At 35.7% G+C, this 21,529-nt stretch overlaps 1 long non-coding RNA gene across 3 annotated transcripts; it reads left to right on the forward strand.

Annotated features, from left to right (window-relative positions):
- The first annotated feature begins 286 nt into the window (after positions 1 to 286).
- Positions 287 to 18,524, forward strand: LOC311283856. Of its 3 annotated transcripts, XR_014626122.1 has the most exons (6): positions 294 to 498; positions 2,263 to 2,414; positions 5,132 to 5,254; positions 5,489 to 5,615; positions 8,695 to 8,776; positions 16,835 to 18,521. It is a non-coding gene; the product is annotated as an uncharacterized lncRNA (long non-coding RNA). The 3 variants fall into 3 exon arrangements; XR_014626121.1 differs by lacking the exon at positions 5,489 to 5,615 and having other exon boundaries at positions 287 to 498; XR_014626123.1 differs by lacking the exon at positions 294 to 498 and having other exon boundaries at positions 2,181 to 2,414; positions 5,132 to 5,353; positions 5,511 to 5,615; positions 16,835 to 18,524.
- Positions 18,525 to 21,529: the final 3,005 nt, after the last annotated feature.

The raw sequence follows: 21,529 nt of genomic DNA on the forward strand, positions 1-21,529 counted from the left end.
TTGCATCAAATTAAGCTGCATTCACGCCATGTAGTAATTACCGTACTCTCGCGGTACTTTGATGATGTCATACATCGCTGAGTCTGCACAGCACCGCTTTAAGTCGAACACCTCTTAAAGAGGGTAGGGAATTTTGGGAGAGGCTAGCAATAACAAGCTAGCTTTGAAAGCATAAGATCTAATCCACTGAAATGTGAAGATATCTCTAAACCTTCTGTTTCCCCACAGTGTTAGCGGTTTCACTTCCTCTGTCGCAGCATCTTGATCCCCTCAGGTTCTTGAAGAAGGTTTTTGTACGGCTCTTTATCACTGTGTGAATCTATAACCACCTAAATCGCCGAAGCAATAATAATCTCCTGTATCTTCAGCCTGGACTCCACTGATGATCATCTGGAAATCATTATCGGATCCTCTTCCACTAAATCGAGATGGGATAGAGGAAGCCCGGACATTTTCTCCAAAGATGAGGAGTTTAGGAACTTCTCCCGATTTCTTGAGGTACCAGCTCAGACAATATTTACCATCACACCATTTACCAACATCAAGATTGCTACATGTTATTGTAACTGATTCTCCTAGTTGAAGAGTCTTCTCCGACGGGCTCTGAGTCGCTTGCACTTGACTGGAAACTGTTAACGATAATACAATTATTCAGACATGTTAAAAAAATTACAAAACCTAAAAATAGGAAAAGTGTTGTAAATCTATTAAGAATGAAAGTTACCTAAAGTCAGTGACCAAAGCAAGATGGTGAGAAAAATGAGAAATATCATTTTTGTTGTGGATTTGTTATGAGAAAAGAGGTCATAGAGGTAACGTTAGCCTACAGTTAAAGTCACAGGATTATATAGCTGACTTTAGCTTCACTGAATGACTATGCAAATGATGCTGTTCCTATGAAAATAATCTTTATTGGAACATCAGAAATCTGCGATTAAAGTTAAAAACTATATTTCAAAGTATAGCGTCCAACATAAGCTATGATAAGGATTATGAAGGTCAAAGAAAGATTAGGTATGGAGGGGTATGGAAGCTTGTTTCCGTCACGAAATAATAATAATAAAAAAAGGTAATTGCGAATTATTATCTCAGAATTCTGATATTATAACATGCAATTGTGAGGGGAAAAAAAGTCCGAATTGCGAGATATAAACTCGCAATTTTATGCTATAAAGTCAGAATTCTAAGATTAAAAATTTGCAATTACTTTTTTTATTTTTTAACAAACTTCCATAGGCCCTACTTAATGCATCAGTATTGGCCTAAAAATATAAAAAAGAGCTATAAAAAATGTATCAAGTAATTAAAGTTGTATCATACAAGCTTAATAAATTAATGGTCTAATTTAAAGTGTAGCGGTTTTCTTTTAGCATACAACAGAATTAAATCCCATGATCATGCAGTCAAACATGGTTCACATAAAAAAAAAAAAGTAAAAACAAATCCTAAGAATATATTACAAAATGACAAATAAGAAAATATAATATGTTATTAAAGCAAGTATGGTAAATCAGTTTTTATTAATTGTTTCTGTTAAGTAATCAATTTTTTTATACAGTGATACTAATAATTATTGTAGTATGTAAAATTTCAATGTAAGAATATTTTACGTAATATTATATAATATTTTATATAGAACATATTGATGTTCTATATACTTTGGATTGATAGATTTGGATTGATTTGTTTTAAATAAGTAAATAAATGGTATTGTGTGTAATTGTGTTTATTTCTTCTGAAAGTAAAATGTCTATTTTTAGTATTTTTTATTTGAAATTTTTGCTTGCCCTACAAAAAAAAAGTGAATGAGTGAAAATTTTTATATTTTCGTTCATACAGACATTTTGGGAGCAGCTCGGTCAACAAGTATTAAAAATTACACTGTAAATAGATAGCACTCAAAACATATCCTACCATCTCTCAATGATCTGTTATTTTAATGAAATTCACTAACACAGATAAATTAGATCTTATCTCAATAGCACATTAAATAAATAAAAGTCTAAAACTATATCTAAAATAAACTATAATGTTTAAATCCTACTGTAGATTGTACTATAAATGTATTGCAGTGAGTGTGTTATTGTGCCGATTCACTTCCTCCCCATCAGCACCTGCGGTGTGTATCAGCGTGAAACAGACTGAGGGAGGTTTTTGTACGACTCTTTATCACTGTGTGTACACATACTTGTTGTCAATCTTGTGTCGGGTCATACAGTAATATTGTGCTTCATCCTCTTTCTGGACTCCACTGATGGTCAGATCGAAGTCAGTGTGAGCGCCATTGCCGCTGAATCTAGATGGGACGTTTGAGTGACGGTCACGTATGTTATAAATGAGGAGTTTGGGAGCATGTCCAGGTTTGTGCTGGAACCAGGACACACAGTTCCTCCAGAGACTACAGTCAGCAACAGGTAAGTTGGTTTTGCAGTTTATTTTGACCGTTTCATCACGTTGAGTTGGTTGGACTTGAGGAGTTTGAGTAACTGTCACTTGTCCATTTGAGCCTGTAAAAGACAGATGGTTAGAAATCTCTTCATAACTGTCTAAATATATAAAACATTCTGTATTTGACCTACCTTGAATTCCAGTGGTCAATATGCAGATGGAAATGATGAAAAACATAGTTGTTGTCTGCTGTACTGTCATTAAGAGTACATTAAACACTAAACTGACAAAGGTTATAAAGACAAGTAAAGCACTGAGACTAGTTCTGTCAATGCAAATGATCTTGTTAGTTGTTAGTGTAAATACTTTGCTTACTTTGGGTGGTATATAGGATGCATTTCCATGTGGATGAAGAAAAAAGTAAATTTCACACGAAGAGGGACTGAAAGAAACGTGCGTGAAGTTGCCCCCCCCCCCCCCACCCAACGCAAAACGTTGGCAAAATATTCTCAATCGTTTGTGCCATAAACAATTGTTTGTGCTGCTTCAGTTTTTTAAGATATAAAAATAATATCAGGAGCTACCTGATCTGACTCTTTTGTTGGTGTTAGTACACTGAAAAAAAATGAGTCGTTGGATCAAAGTAAAAAAATTACTTCAACTTGTTACAAGTAATTGGTTTACTTTAGCTCAACTTAAAAAAATGAATTTACACAAATCACATTTCTATAGTCAATTGAAAGTAAAAAATACTCTTTCAACCAAAGAGATTTGTTTAATTAGCATTAAATTATAAATTATTATTTGGATTAACTTAATTTTTTTAACTTTTATATATTAAATATCAAAATAAATACAAAACAAAATTACACACAACATGAAATATCACAGAATTTGTGTCTGAAGAAATAAGCCTTTTACACTCTGGAATCAAACATTTAACTGTTTATTTAGTGCAATCTTCCGACAAACTCACAGAAACCAGAATTTCCACTTGTTCTAAAAACATTTACCTAAACCTAGGCTATTACTGTTTACTTTGTTCAGTTTAGATTTAGTCGGTGCACATTAATAAACATTGGTGTGTCAGTTTAAACTAATTTTAAATGTTAGTCTGTTATGTAACTAGGTTGATTTAGTCCTATTAAATTATTAAATATTTTTTATTTGAGTAAAACAAGTTAATTTAGATGTTGCCACTTGAAGCACATTTTTAGGTTATCTGGCGAAAAAAAAAAAAAAAAAAAAATTACAGTGTAGGTTCCTGAAAAAAGAAATGATGTTTAATTCCAATGAAAGGCTATCAAAGTATTTTAATACTGAAGATATTTTGAATAAATTCCATTGTTTTATTGTAATATAAAAATATATGAGAACAAATATCAGGAATTTTTTTATTAAACTGATCACTAAATTGATCACAATGATTTATGTTATTAAGTTACAGATGAGCATCTGTTGAACTATTTACCATATATCAAACTTAATGTTAAAACTAAACTTTATATACTAAATATAAGAGTCATTCTGAAATTTAGGATACATTTCTTGTCCATTGATGATTCATATTTTTATTTTTTTAATGTTCTTCAGAAATATCATATTTTAATCCTTTAAGGGTAATAAGCATATTCAAATCTCACGGAGATATTTTGTGCACCCTATGTTTCAGTTAGCTTGAAATCCATGTTCCTTAAAATAGTTTTTGCAGAGTGTTTTAGAGGTGAATGAGTCTTCGAGTAAGAAAAAAAAAAAATGCAAATATGTTAAAATCAAAATCTATAGTCCATGTATTTATAACATCTAAATACTTTAGAAAAAAAAAAATTTCATTGACATTTATTTTAAGAATAACTTAACTATATTGCTGAACAAACAACCCTTGCAAATAAAAAAAGATTGATCACAACATCATTCAACGAGCATCATATACTGAATTATTTTTACACATCTTTTCTTTATTTCAATATTTTTGTCGTTATTATGGCGTCATATTAAGTGACCATCAACTATATCGGGTGCATTGTTATGGTTTGCAATATTTTATGATTTCAATTCCCTACTGTGTTCACTGATGATAATAATTTTTGCCATAGATCGTTTTTATCATAATTTAACTTTCTGTGTCAAAGGAGAGTAAATGTGTGTGTGCAGTAGTTAACAATGTGTAGTCAACTGCTATTTTTGCGAACTATTTTTTACATTTCAAATAATCTGTACATAATAATAATAATAATAATAATTAATACTATACTAATACTTATTATTATTATTATTATTATTATTATTTATTTTTTTACATTTCAATTATGCTGCTTCTCATATCCTTCAGGTTATATATATTATATGTTATATCCACACAGGATAGAGGTTTGCATAACAAATTGACAAAATTATATTTAAGGCAGATTTATCATGAAAATAATATTTCTGTCCTTAGTGTCCGTGTTGAAAATATCACATTCAAAATATATGATTCTTAAAATTCTTTTAATATGGCAGAATAGACAAAAGAGACGTTTTCAAATTCACCAGGAAATACATAATGTCCCTCCTTGTCGTTTCAAAATGGTGTTTAATGATTAAGCTTGGCAGCTAGCAGATATATATATATAAACCAATAGTTATCATAATGATAAAGCATATAGCTTTTGTACTATTTCTGTTGATGTGAGATGTACCCCGAATTCTAGAATGGCCCTATATACTAAAATGCATTTTTGTTTTCTGCATTTCTCCTCAGCATGTGTGTACATAACCTGTCAAAGGTGTCTGAGGGCTGAAGATGCATGGGTCAATACCATCCTGAAACTCCTCAAATAATGCTGGGAGATGGCCGGGAGAGTTGTGTGTCTGCTGAGTAAAGGCCAGTTCATGCCAATGACGATAAAAATAAAGATAACTATATTAGCGTCTACACCAGCGTATACAATACTCTTCTGTTTATTCTAAACACACACTGCAGGTTTGTCGTCTGTCGCTTTACATGCGTTCTGAAAGTGACTCCAACAATATTGTTTCTCTGTGCTGTTATTGTTCTAGTTGTGGTGTGGACTCTGCTATTCTTTCATATTTTAGAACTTTAGCGTTATCGTTATAGTTATCGTCCTTAGTGTGAACAGGCCTTTACACACGATGAGATCCCATGAAACCAGGCAATCCTGATGTTTCCCAGTAGGTCCCGCTCTCTCCTTGGAATGAAGCCATATCTGAGTCCCCAATGACAGGTAGGATTTGCATGTCTCATTTATTTATGAATCTAAAAGCGAGCTCCCTTTGGGGCAGCGAACATCTGGCACCAGTGCTGTTCTATTCTGAGAAAAACATCATCCCTCACTCCACCCTGCTCATGCAAATATGACTTTCACTTCTGAATTTTATGCTAACAGGTTTATTTTTTTAAATGCATTGGACTGAAACTGGCAGTTGTGATAGTTGTATGGTTTTATTTATCTTTAATAGAGACTTGAGTTGTTTTTATCACAATTTTATTGGAGCAATTTTATATTAATTTCCATAATATACTGTATACTAGCAGTCAAATGTTTGAAATAATTAAGATTTTTTTAAAGGGGTCATATATATATATATATATATGCTGTACATATATACATATACTGTACATATATATATATATACACACACACACACATATATACTGTACATATATATATATATATATATACACACATATATACATATACTGTACATATACACACACACACATATATACATATATACTGTACATACATATATATATATATATATATATACACACACACACACACATATACTGTACATATATATATATACACACATATATACATATACTGTACATATATATATATATATATATATACACACACACACACATATATACATATATACTGTACATATATATATATATACACACACATATATACATATACTGTACATATATACATATACTGTACATATATATATATATATATATATATATATATATATATATATATATATATATACTGTACATATATACATATACTGTACATATATATATATATATATATATATATATATACACACACACACACACACACACACACACACATATATACATATATACTGTACATATATACATATACGGTACATATATATACACACACATATATACATATATACTGTACATATATACATATACTGTACATACATATATATATATATATATATATACACACACATATATACATATATACTGTACATATATATATATATATATATATATATATATGCAGTAAAATGATCAGTTTTTCAGGGGCGGCTCCTTTAAGGCTAGTCAGTAAATGGCCACTGTTGTGATTGGCTTACTTTATTGAATAAGAAACAGTATCAGCCATAGATGCCACATTCGACCTCTCCAGACACATCGGCTCTCCCGCGTCCCGCCATCATGGAACGGTCAGCTTGTCCTCACTCACTTTTGTGATTGTGAAACTGCCGAGATTTAAATTCACCAAGAAATGGGAAAACCTTTCACATGTGAGAATGTGTTGGTTTGTGTTTTATATGGTAACTTTTTAATGTCGTGTTTGCTTGATGCCTTCGTGTTACTTTAGCTAAATCTATTGCAGATTTATTACGGTTGCAGAGAATGCAGACGCTCAGTCAACATGTTTGACCATTCCAATATGGCGGACGGCTTACATATAGCGGCCCATAGAAACAACCACTAATGAGGCATTTTTGTATATATATCTATGGTATGCCCACTCGCTATTGCATGTGAGTAAGTGTTTTGAAAACATTATCATGTAAAACTTTCATTTACAGATTAAGCATTAAGTAATCATTTTCTTACAGTTTGTGATGCAGCTGCTGCATCACAAGGTGTGACAAATGGTGCCACAAATGAATACTAGGCATATACTGATCATTTATCATTAATTTTATTTAATGATATTATAGATTACACTTTGTAAATTACACTGACTTTAACGAAAACACCTGTTTTGCAGAACGTTTCTTGCATTTACACGGCTCTGACCAGCAGATGTCGCTAGCCTGCCCTTCCCTGCTGGTCTGCATCATAGAAGTAATTCAAGAGTTTCTTATGAGAAAAGATCATAATTACGAGAAACTTTCTCATCATTATGATTTACAGAATCATATTTTGTCACCCGAACTGCACACAAGAATGTCTCCTCTTCCACCTTAAAACTCCGCCCACACCACTTGATCGACACGTCTCATTTGAATTTGATTTATCATTTGAACAGCTGTTTTTGGTTTATTATTTGGTCAATTTAAGCATTTGATTTTTCATTTTAATTTTGTTAGGAAAAAGCTTCCATAGGATACAGTGTAGTATAATATAAGAGTAGTATATTATAAGAGTAGTATAAGAACTGGAACTATCCATCACTTTACTTTTTCAAGGGAAAATTAATTAAATTATCCAACTCATGTTCTGCCACTAGGTGGCTGTACAATACAGAATTTCACAGCTTCCGTCTCCATGGCAACCACACAGTTTTACATCATTCTGTAATGGAAATCTTTTTCTTCACTTATGTTGTCGTCTTATTTGTGGTATTTGCTTTTGGGATTTTAGTCTTTTGTTAGCTTTTTTGTGTGTCACTTAATTAGTATGTAATCAGACAGACACAAAACTGCACCCACTTAACTTTACTTAAGAATCCTGCTGCCTTTCAAGCAATATTGAAACTAAAATTGCAAAGCAAAAAATGTCAATACAAAAGATTTCCGCCCGACTGCACTCCCAGTTCTCCCAGTTCTAGTTTTTATTGTTTTCTAACTTCTCTTATTACCTGTATTACCAAAGGTGGCCTCAGCAAACTTCCAAGAGTGTTGTAGATATCTTAAAATTATAAGGTTTAGTATTATGTAATTTGATATTTTATCTATCTATCTAGTATCCACACTCACACACACACACACTTTCTTGTACATCTATCTTTATGAGGACATTCATTGACACAATGCAATCTCTAACAGCTTTCCCTAACCTTACCCATCACAACTAAGTGCCTAACCCGAACCCTTACCCTAAACCGACCCTTAACCTCATTATAACCTTATCCCTAAAACCAAGTCTTGACCCTCAAACAGGCCTTTAAAGGGCTCTCAGAAAGTGAGGACCAGCCAAAATGTCCTCACTTTACTCTCTTTGTCCTCACTTCAATGGTCTAAAACTCAAACTAGTCCTCACAAAGATAGTTGTACAAGTACACACACATGCGCGCACACACACACATTTCCCCTGTATTTTTAATCTTTGTTTTGTTTCCTGTATTTTAAACATTATAGGCTAACTGAGCAGAGAGTTCGGAAGAATATCCAGCGTAAGAAGTTCTGCATCTGGAGAGCTGCTGCATCACAGCTTCATTAGGTACCAATTTTGTTTTATTTCCTTGAAATATGACCAGTTAATTATTTGATATTATTGACAGCCCTAGATTTTCTTAATAAAAAGCGCTTTGAAAGAAGTACCTTTTGTTATAATTTCAACAGTACAAGAGGAAAATCAGAGTGTATAAGGAAAATCGACTTTGACAAAGGGAGACCTTGGAGTTGTAAAGGTTGAGAGCCGCTGATCTAGCGCAATCTGAACTGCCACAGCTTCAGGCTACATTGGCCAGCATGTAATAATTTAATTTTCCAAGAGAAATAGCCTTTGGGCTGAACTTCATTTCAATATTCATTTTTACAGGTACAACAAGATTAAAGTTTGTCACTGGATGTTCTCTTCTAGTTACTAGCTAATTTTCAATCTCCTTTCAGGCAACAGTGATGAACTGTGATAGCAACAATTGCTTTTCCTTCCTTTCCTATTTAACATTTTTCCCCATACATGTCATTTCAAAAATTACATTGTCATGCATCATTTTGTATGTTTAAATCAGAGCTGCTTCTCTGGAGCTTTGAATAGGCCACTTCAGCTGGAATGCGGTCTTTAGTTTATTTGTTCTATTTCTTCTAGTGGCACTAAAATAGCCATACTGAAATAGCTGGTAGACAAACAATATTATTCTTGCAAATGAAAAAAAAGGAGAATAAAAAGAAATTTCACCTGCTTATTATGTTCTCAAACTCATTTTAAGAAGCTTCCTGGAGACAAAACAGCAGAAATGTGTAGATTTGAAAGCCTTAAATGCTCCCAGAGTGCAAAATCAATAAACACATCTGAAAGCATTTACCTTAGACCTTATCCGTAATGTCTGAAACAAACATCCAAATAATGTGCACCATTCTGCATTAATGTCAGCTTTAGCTGTGGCCGAATCTGCCATCGCAATGTCTCGACCCGTGTGAAGGCAAATTCACCGGCTCCCTGAAATGGTTTTAAAATGCCAGTGCAGGCATTAAGGCACTTCAGTTCGTGCAGAAGAGCTGCTTTACTGTCATCAGAATCCCGAGAGAGCAGTTTGAGAGGTGGAGATAAGACGGGATACTGTACACAGGCCACAGAAATCCTTTATGGCAAGCACTGACTGCAGCACACTTCCATTATTCATTTTCAAAGTGTTATTAGTCATATGAAGATTCCATACTAGATGTTTGTCTGACGTTACCCTAATAATATCATTTTAATATTAAGATATCTAAGATTTCTAATATGTTTGTTACACGGTTCTCTGGAATCCTTGATTTTGATTGATCAATCGCGCCACGTCATCCATTTTTAATTAAAGGTGCAGTAAGCGATTTCTTAGAAACGCTGTTGACATCTGAAATCACCAAAACAAACACGCCCCTACCCAAAAGGATCACACCCCTATCTTGATAGCTCCGCCCCCAAATTCACCAACACGCTATACATACAACCAGCACATCCGGGAACTTAACTGTCAATTTCGTAACCGCCCCTTTTTAGGGGAAAACAAACCAGAGTTCCCATAGACTTCAATACAAAATAGCGGCACAAAACAACGTCCGTACACAGCCGGCAGACACGTATAACTTCAGAAATCACTTGGATGAAATATGTCGAGTAATTATATGTCCACCCTGTCTTCCATAGAGTGTGAACGATACATTTATAAACTTAATTTGGGCAACTTAAAAACATGTCCCTTTCATTCTACCAGGGTCAAATTGGTCTAACAACCCCACCCAGTGGCCAGAAGTGTCTTACCCGGACATTTACTCGTACCTCATCGAGTCACCAGGTAGCCAGTGAATGATTTTACTTCGGTTTTAAGAAATAAACATCTTTAAATGTATATATTATGTCTTTATATTTAGAGTAGCTATTTAGAGTAACTACTGAGTGCACTTTTCTGTCCAGCCATACAACTAGCCTGATTTAGCTTTCGATAGCATATCCGTAAATCATGATATTTCCATAACAGCAAGATATGGATGACGATGGCAGGCAGAGATTGGCATCAATACATGGAAATATAAGGAATACAAAGGAATAAATTTCAATTTGGGGTTTTTACAAATATTATTGGTGCACCCAACCACACAACAACTCTTTGGCATGTTTGTAAGGGTTAGTACACGTCCTAAATCCGATACTGTGCATGGCGGTCGCCGGTTTGTTCCCCTAAAAGTGGGCGTGAACCTTTTCAGAGACGTTCTATGACGCTACGCCGGTTGTGCGTATGCAGCAACACAGGCTCCTCCCCCCTAATGAGTGGACACGCCCCTTACTGCTGATTGGCTACAAGTGTTTTGGTGCTCGGTCCAACCCACTTTCAACAGCGTTTCTCAGAAATCGCTTACTGTACCTTTAAACTGTCGTGATACTGTCATGTCACTATTAATCACACCGCAGACTCGCTCTTTCTCATTTCATGCAAATGCAACTGGTGCCATCTTGCGTCTCAGTTATGAATTATAGTGAAAATGACCTCAGAGAACCTCAGTATTAATATTACTGTATATCGTTGCAGTGTTCGTTTTGTTGTCGATTGTTTTGTATATTTGATAATATAATATAATATAATTGATAAGATAATATAGCCTACAGGTAAAAAGATATAAGAATTTATTTGGCGAGTAGTCGTGTAATAGGCAAAATAATGTACAGACAGCAGCATTTAATAAAAATTTTGCATTTGAAAATTCAAGACGCAGGGTAGAGGACTGAAAAAAACCCCTATAAGGTCTGGAAACGTGTTTTAGAGTCTCGAGGGCCCCTGTAGTCTGTTTTTTTTTCCTAGAAAAAAAATATTCATGCCTTAAAATAGCTTGAATGGAACTCTACACCCTTGCTTCTTTTAGTATACTCGGACCATGAATATGCAAATTAGCCCCGCCTCCACTCACTCACATGAGCTCAGAGTACCTGATCCACTCGGTCAACTTTACTGTAGTAAACGCTGCATGATGGCAAGTGGATATACTGTTTTATTATGTTTGAACCAGAAACTGATTCAGAAGAATCAGAATGGTAATGCGTTTTATTTATTGCTCTCTCTACAACATCGGACATAATGGTAATTAATATGATTAGCCTTTTGCCTGACTATGTTATCAAACAGCTAATAATGTGTTGCTAATGTTACACAAACCCCATTCGCCATCTCAGGCATATATGGGCATATAGTTCATTATAATATCGTAATATACATCATATACATAAGTCATCCGGTATATTGCTAAATGTACCAGATTTTTCATATCAACAGAAAACTATATGGGGAAGCCCTGGCTTCTCTTGAGACTCCCCTGCTTCAGAGCATAGTTAATGATATGCTAAAGCCCGCCCACACATTGATGTGATTGGTTACAAGGTAGTTTGTGACGTCAGAACCTACAGAAACACAGTTTCGTGCCAGTCTCGGTCAAACACATTCGTCTAGCGCAGGCTTGCATGCAAAACAATGTAATACCAAATAAGTGAAATGTAAAAAAGCGTTCCATGTGCAATGTGAACGGCCCCTCAGACTGTCTATCTAATAATAACCTATTTGTTTCCCTCATTGTATATCCTGTTTTTTCACTCAGAAGTCTGATCGTGTTATGGAAGTAAAATGGCTTGCGAATGACTTGGGAGGAGAGGGTTGAACCACTATTAGTGAGACTTGTACCTACAGCTCTTGGAAAATTGCCATTTTAAACTTTTTATTCCGGAGCTCAAAAACTCAAGCCACCAATTTATAGACTATAGAGAGCTTTTTGATTTTCAGGGAAGACAGGTCAACTGTGAAATAGACTTGCTGATAAAACCCTCTCCTTTACAAATATCACACCAGGTCATTGTAGAATTTGTTTAACCTAAACCTGAATAAATAGTCTGTTTATGGCAAAATGTCAGATCAGATAATTAAAATTGTCTTGGATATTACAGTCTCAATCTCAAACTCTTTTTTTTTTTATTACTAACCAGGAGATAGCAAAGGTGAGCTGCCAGGCATGTGTATGAGTTTGAGCATATGTGCATGCCTCCTTTTCTCCCATCTCTGTTTAATTAGTGTTCACTTGAATTTCTTAAGAGTCATAACATCGTAACTAAAAACACCTGTTCTGTCTGGAGAAGTTTGAATCAAAGCCCTAAGCTTATTAAACTTTATAGTGTAATTCGTCCCGCACTAATTGTGCTACAGACATGAATGATACCTCAAATTGTGTGGTTTGTTGAGAAGAGGTGTGTCGTTACTGACCCAGAACACCTTAGTGACATCATAGCAACCACCCAGAACACCCTAGCAACCGTATGGAAAAATCCCTGGTAGAGCTGCATATTTCTGGATAAATTGAGAATCACAGAGATCGTGATTCTCCCACGATTTTGAACAGACATTTTAAACAAAATAACATGTAGGCCTAATTTACTAGAGGTTTTGACTAGATGTTAATTGCTGCTGTCTATTTAAAAATGTTTAATTACATTTGAATGAATTATTTATTTTTAAATCAGTTGAGTGAATGATTCAATGACTCATTAATGAAGACTTAAAGCTGCCGTCGGCAAATATTTTTTGGTCATATTCAGTGAATTCGACACTATAATCCGACAGAACAACATAAATAAGGTGGTTTTAGAACAAAACCTGAGCTTCTAACTCCACCTGGAGCGTGTTATTTGTTTTGCAAAAATCCACCGCTCCCGGATCATCGAGTCCAATCAGCGCAGGGGGGTGTGAGATCTGAATGTCAGTCACAGGTCGTGCCCACGCCACAGATCCCCTCTCCTTCGCGCACGTTACAATATCACATGCACACGACACGCCTGAAGTTTGCCTGAAGATTGTACGAAGCGTGATGGCGGAGAGAAAATCTACTAACAAGCTTCCAATTCCTCGGTTATTGCTATCTATGGATAGATTAACCAGGGCAGCCTACCTCCGAGTCCATGGTGTTGATCGATGCTGAAGAGACGGACGCGTTCACAGAAAATCTGGTGCACACGCACTGACGATGGGCGGGTGCTCGTTGGTAGTGGGGGAGGGGCATGAGAGTTGTAAACATTCAAAATTTTGGCTAAGTCGACCCAATCTGCCAGACTTGCCGACTGCAGCTTTAACTTAATTAAAGTCACTTGTCGCCACCTACTGGTGTAACGATGTAATTGACAATCATTATTTAAAGCGTCAAGTTGCTTTCAAAAGTTGATTTGCTCTATTCTGACTGCTTCCGTAGACATCAGTGTTTATATCCGAACTATAAAATTGTAACCCATTTCTTCTGTGATAATTTGAATATTTGTAACACAGAAATAACGACACTGTGTGGTTGAAAAGACTGTTTGTGAAGCTGTTTCAAACATGCATAACAACTGCTTTCTCTGGCTCAGCGCCAACGCAGATCTGAATGTTCCGGTGTGATTTTGTCAAAGGTTTAATTAACACAGGCGAATCGTTGTCATTTAGGAATGAAATTGTGTGGGTGTTTGAATCGAGATTGCAATATTTTAACGATTAATCATGCAGATCTTCTTCCTAGCAATCACACACAACACCTTAGCATTATGGTGGTGACTTCTGCATAGACAAGACTCACTTTTTCCTAAGAACAGGTGTGTAATTTTTAATTGACATTTTTATTCTGATTTAGCTAATGGGATAGTTAATTCAGTATGTAATCAAGAGTCACACTAATGATAATAATAATTATTCTATATGAAGATAACAGAGAGCATTATGTGATTATGCAAATATTCTGTTTTATTGATATGTGCCCTGTCATAATTATATGTCTTTATGGAACATCTATGGAGATAGTTCTCTAAAACTCTGTAAAAATGGCCAGAAGTGGTTGAGATTAGTTGATACGACAGAAATAAATCCAATATATATATATAAGTCAACATCGCTGTTTTACAGTATTCAGAGAAAAACAATAGAATACAAATTTGCTACGCAGAGCAATTCTTATGTGTGTCTGTGATTAGTTGGAGCGGGTACATTTTCTGAGACACAAACAGCCAATTACCACTTCATTGAGATGTATAAATGTTCATCATGCAATGCCTTCATTTAAATAGAAGTTAAACGAAGATTTAGGCGTTCTCATAACAGACAAGCACGCATTTGAATGGCAGTGCCGTGAATGATGTACTTAATTAAGATGTTCATTAATGAGTCAATAATGAGCACTCTTTCAGAGTATGTCAGAAGACACCCAGCAGGCAAATAAGAATCTGTTCATTAAGTACCGTGGTTTTATTTGAGGGAGAGTTCCTCTTGATGATAAAATAATCAATTTGTAAGCGTGCCGATTTGAAATTAGGTGGCGAAATTGTTCGTTGAGAACTTTGAACTTTTAAATGGCCATTTTGTGACTGAAGGAAATCGTCATCATCATTTTAATTCTCATTGCTTATGTTGTACAAGTCTTGGTTCTTAATAATCCAATATAACTGTGTTAATATTTCCGAATGTGGTTTGTACCAGTGATTATTGTAATGCTCAATGAAAAAGTCGTATGAAATGTTAATTCTTATTATACTTCTGCATAATACTGCTAAAGCTTTGGGGTTAATGCTTTGGAATAACACAGAACCCCCAGAGTCTCACTGCAACGCTTTACATAAGACCTAAATGAACATCTAACTACATGAATAATGGTGGAGAGGGAGAGTAGGTGAGACTGAGCCAATGAAACTAGGGTTGTAGGACGCCTGGAGTGTGCTGTAATTTAATGATAATTTTATGACTTTGATGATATTAAATTGTTGATCAAAGCCACAGGAATTTTCAAAAATATGCGAGTTGAAATATTTATGAAGACAAACTCTTATATAAAACTACTGGATTTTAACATTTTCTAAAAAAAAAAAAAAAAAAAAACCGGGGGTCATTGCCTTGAGAAACTTGTGCGTTTTGAATGGTTAATGTGTTGCTAGGCGGTTGCTGGAGTATTCTGAGTGGTTCTTAATGGAGTGAAACAGTTCCCGCCCACTTTTTCATCGGCGTTGGCTCGGGAAGTATTGTTTCCATTCATTTCTCTCATAGAAATTAAAAAAAAAAGTATTAGTTAAAGAGTTATAAGCCATGAACCAAGCCAACCAGCTACGAGGGGAATCACAACACCACAAACTTTGATTTGAAGAAGAAAAGTACGTATTTGAACAAAAAGACAAAGGTACAAGACTGTATTTAACGGTTTTAGTGAGGGAAAGCACTACAATGCCATGAAGCATTGTGAACAGCATAATCAAAATAAAAAAAATACTCATTTGCAAATGTTGATTATATGTATAAAACCAATACATATTAAGTTTATTGCAAACAATTTTAGTGTTTTGAGAGCGTAGGGAGATTACGTCATTCGCAGTGCTTCATGGGAGTGGGAGGAGCTAAAGAGCTATTTTGGAGCGTGTTGCGTTTTAAGTGTTATTTTCTGTACAGCATCAAGGGTAATGTCGTTTTTCTATAAGAATTCTGTTGTTAAATACGATTATTACAAAAATAAGATGAAATAATGCGAGCTGGCCGCTTAAGCAGAAGCAAATACCATGGATTAACAACCTCATAGGTCTGTTTTTAAAGGTTTAAAAAAAGTTATCATTAAAAATCCATTTCCCTCCCTTTTACGAACCCGACTGTTGCACTCTGTAGGGTGTTCTGTTCTGAGTGGATGTGATTGTGCTGCTATGGCAGTTGCTAGGGTGTTTGGAGTAGTTTCTTAGTCTCTGTGAAATTCTGAATGTTATCATCTGCATTGATTGCTGTGCATGTAGAAAGCCTAAAGCACTGTTTGAAGTAGTACAAACTAGTAAGCTCTGGGGTGACTTGGGTTAGGGTTTTTTAGGGGGCGTTTGTAACCACTAGACAAGCCCATGTGATAAATTCTGCATTAGACTGTAGCTATAAACAACATTAGAGGGCTTCTAGATAAATACTACATTTTTTCCAACATCACTAATAATACATCACACAACATCCCCTCCACAAACAGCTTGAGTAATGCATTGGGATGAATTGTGCTTTCGAAAGTTCGCTGTTAGTTCACTAAAAAGGTGCTCCGATCTCTTTTACTGTTCCCTCTCTAGGTGTACCGCAGTCAGTCAACAGTCTACACCTTCTTACAGAGCTTCAACACGCAGACGTCTAGGACCTGGATTCATGGGATCAGGGCCGATTCTGGCCATTTTGGAGCCCTAGATTGCCTATCCTCCACATTGGCACCCCTTCAACTGATGGCGCCTAGTTTGCCTAGAAACGGCCCTGTCTGGGATGAATGGCTGTGTCTGAAATCGCATACTTCCCTACTATATAGTAGGCGAAAAACAGAATGTGACAAAAGAAGTATTATCTGAATTCACAGTAGCCTACTCATAAAAGAGTTGGTAAAAAAGTCCCCGGATGACCTTAAAGGGGTGGTTGATTATGATTTCACTTTTCTAACTTTAGTTAGTGTGTAATGTTGCTGTTTGAGCATAAACAACATCTGCAAAGTTACGACGCTCAAAGTTCAAAGCAAAGGGAGATATTTTATTTTACAGAAATGGCTTTTTAAGGACTACAACAAACGTCTGGTAGGGACTACACGACATTCCTCCCGGGTCAGTGACGTCACTAACCTTGAAATTTACATAAATCCGCCCGAATATGCTAATCAATGACAAGAAGATAACTACACATAAGCTACATAAATTCCTCAACTTACCATTCAGAAATGTTGTCTACATGTTATCACTTCTTCTTGAGTCTCTCCATCTTTGTTTGACTCCGGTTTGAACATAAAAGGCTTTTTTTGAAATTTTCACTGCATGTCTGTGTGAGGTAAAAGGACACAAGCTGTTGTAGCTCCGCCCTCTGTGCCGGGAGCAGCAGCTCATTTGCATTTAAAGGAACAGACACAAAAACGGTGCATTTTTGCTCACCCTCAAAAAGTGACAATTTTAACATGCTATATAAAAATATCTGTGGGGTATTTTGAGCTAAAACTTACCAAACACACTCTGGGGACTTTAGACACTTATTTTACATCTTGTGAAAAGGGCATTATACCACCCCTTTAATACTTTGGGTGAGATACTGTAGTATGCATATTATGTACACTTTACTATCCCATGAGGCCAGGGGGAGAGGATTTATGAATGCCAGTGAATGGCTGGTAGGTCACATGATAATGACAACATGGTGACACTCATACTATAACATAGAACATACTTTTTTAGCAGTCGTTAAGTAATTGCATATTCAAAATAAGCCCCTCCTCAAGAGAGTATACGAATCTGCACTCATCTGCACAATCTGCCACTGTATTGCATTGGCATTTCACTCGACACATCCAAAACTTACAGAACTGCAACTCTGAGCAGTTACAAAAGACCAAACACTGAATACCAAACTGACTCTTGGTGTCCGTAGCTGTGGTTTAGACATTAAAATAAGTGAGGAATATCGATTATACTGTCACTGGTGTGGAGGGGGACAGATCCTTTCCTGACTAATTTGTAGGAAAATGCACCTTGCGGCTCCTCTTCTGACACAGTGTTTATTCAGGGGGAAATAATTGGTAATAGCTGAAAGGTAACGTGAGCAGAATGACTCTCATATTTCTGCCCGTGCCGGTAACGTCTCATGCATTTTTATGCTGTACAGGAGCAGTATTAGAACTGATAATGTTCAGTAATTAAAGCTGCATGAATGGGTGAAATGGAGCCTGTGCTAAAACCCATTGCTTAGTTTCACATAGTTCAGCAATTCCCAACGATATTCAGTTGGTGGACCATTAAAAAAAAAAAAAAAAAAGAAAAAGTGAGGACCACAGAACACCCCATTCTGCTTTGTTCATATTTTATTGCAATTCAAATTTAAAGCAGAATTAAATTTCTTTTTTCCGGAAGAAGTAGGTCTTTTTTTTTTCTTTTTTTTTATGAGTAGCCTATTGTGAATTCAGACATACTTTTGTCACATACTGTTTTTCATCTACTCTCCTATACTAAAATAGGGAAGTGTGTGATTTCGGATGCAGCCGTTGAGATGAACCAGGTAATTTCCATCACCCTGGTAAATGAATCTAATGTTTGCTATAGCCACCTAATAAATAAAACACAGAATTAGTGTTTTCTTATTAGAAATTACATTATGACCACAAAAAACTGACATATTCAATCATTCACGCACGTCTGCTCGTTCACTTAACAAGAAGTAGGGCGTTTCTGCATGCGTTTTGAATATTCAAATCACATGTTGCACAATTTCATCTCTGATGTGGTTCAAGGGTTAGGATTGTTTACCACAGAATGTTCTGAAATGTTCATGTAGAAAATGAATGAGAAATTAAGCCTACTTCTGAAACCCATGCTGTTGAAAAAGTGCGTGATTTTTGATGAGCTCTGTCATGACAGGTCGTCTGCAGAAATGATTTGTGTGATTGATGATAGGGAATTTGATTTTCCTTAATTCAAATTTGATGATCATAGTTTGAGACATTTTACCACAACAAGTAGCAAACGGAGAGCAGAAAGGAGGGCGGATGTAATCCGACTCATCCCGCAGGAATCGTACTGCAGGGATGAGCCATTCTAAAATAATGTGGCTGATCCAGGCCAATTTGTTTAGAATCACTGGGATTTGACTACGTCTCGGTTAGTGATCCTAAAATAATGGGAGTTGTTATGGACAAAAGGCGGAGACGATCCACAGAATCCATGCGAATCAGGGCTGCCGCTCCAGAGCGCATCGGGGTGTTTTTCCTCCATCTGACATTAGTACAGTAAATCCAGGCCACGGCGGATGTTTACCGCTGCTGTCCGCATGTCCTGTCGGATCCATTTGTGTACACAGTGCCCTGCTGTCCCACGAATATGTTGTTTTCTGCCAACGCTTACTGAAAAATACATTTATGCTACCTGCAAGCTACTTAAAACGAACTAATGAAACACAATTCTTTGTTGGGTTTTTCCCCACGGTCATCTAAAATTGTATTTTGTCTGGAGATTTGTGTGGAGACAACATGAATCATGTTTGTTCATTCAAGCAAAAGAATGTTTTGTGAGGGCCTTAATGAGGAGAATAAATGTTGAAATTAAGTGTGTTTTGAGTAAAAGTAGAAAAGAGTGAGACTTTTTAGTGTTTACCATGTTTTAGAGTTTTTATCCTGGGAGTTCTGGGAGTTAACATCGTGGTGAAGAGTGAAGCTTGTGTTATGTTGAGGATTGGCTATTATTATTATTATATCATTTTATGCAAATTTTTATGAAGAATCATTTGTGTCGATGTCATGTGGGAATGTTTATTGTGTGTTCATTTTAATGAAAAGCTAACAAAAATATATTCTAAAGAACGTTTTGATAACATTCCCATTAAACGTTATTTCTGAATGTTCCCTGAACTTTCCAACCGTCCAGTTTCTTTTTTTTTTTTGTAAGATTTTTTTTTTGGTGATTTTTGCCTTTATTGTGATAGGATAGTATAGAGTGGATAGGAAGCGAGGTGGGAGAGAGACGGGGGACGGGATCGGGAAAGGTCCACGAGCCGGGATTCGAACTCGGGTCACCCGAAGCACAACGGCACCATATGTCAGAACGCTGCCCATGAGGTTATCGTGCCGACCCAACCGTCCAGTTTTTAAACGTTTTAAAACCTTTTTTTCTTGGTTATACGAACATTCTGTTTTATAATTTTGCAAATATTATGGGAATGTTACTTTTGAATGTTCTGAAACAAGTTGAAAAGCGTTAGACGAACGTCCAACAAATTCCATTCCATATAAATAGCATTTTGTGAACATTCTACTGAAAAAACGTTTGTTCATAACTTAGAACTTTCAAGTTCATCCATCCTCCTCCATCCTTCGGTGTCACATGATCTGAAATCATTCTAATGTGCTGATTTGCTGCTCAAGAAACATTTTTTCAATGTTGAAAGTAGTTGTGCTGCTTAATGTTGTTGTAAAAACCATTATACCTTTTTTTTTCAGGATTCTTTGGTGAGTAGAAAGAATGATTGCATGATTAGGAAAAGGACGAAAAGTTATTATTGAAGAGAAAGTAAGTTCTCATATTTCATTACTGTTATCCACTGGTTTTCATCCTCTTGTTATCAGTACAGCTGTGAAAAGTCAATCACTGCATGAGCTTGTGATTCCAGACATTTGCAGTGTGAGCAACCAACATTTCCTTTTCCATGTAATCCCATTCTGCCATAATCAGACCGGGATTTCATTTAATCAATGCCCTAAGCCTCGGAAAGTCAATTCTCATCCACATTCGTTCATTTCGTTTCCTCTTTCTGAAAGTGTTCCTGTATGTTTCTGGTTCACATACAGTTATCATTTAATCTATATTTAATTTTTTCACTGTCATTATTCCTCAGTGTGGTTGTATTTTGATCAATTGATCAAATAGATTTGAAATAAATGACACCACACTTAAAGCCCTCAATGTGAAGTCCAGACACTTGTGGATCATATTCAGATCAAATCCAATATAAACACGTGACGAGAGAGATTGTAGATGATCCTATACCTTTATGGAAACAAAGAAATTCCCTGCATAAACAACCAATATCGGAATAAGTTCAAGGAAACAAGAAAAAATTGCTTGGTTTCAGTCAACACTTGAAGATTTTATGAATTTAAGTGCCTCTCAAACTCTGAAGGGTCACTGGGGATAAAAGTAGCACATGGCAGATGCAGCCTCAATAATACATTTGAGCAATGCATTGTGGGAAATATCATTGGGCAAAGTAACACTGTGGCTTCTGTCGAGCCAATACCATAAAAGCATACGGAT

This window comes from Rutilus rutilus (genome assembly GCF_951802725.1).
Source record: "Rutilus rutilus genome assembly, chromosome: 24".
Taxonomy (NCBI): Eukaryota; Metazoa; Chordata; class Actinopteri; order Cypriniformes; family Leuciscidae; genus Rutilus; species Rutilus rutilus.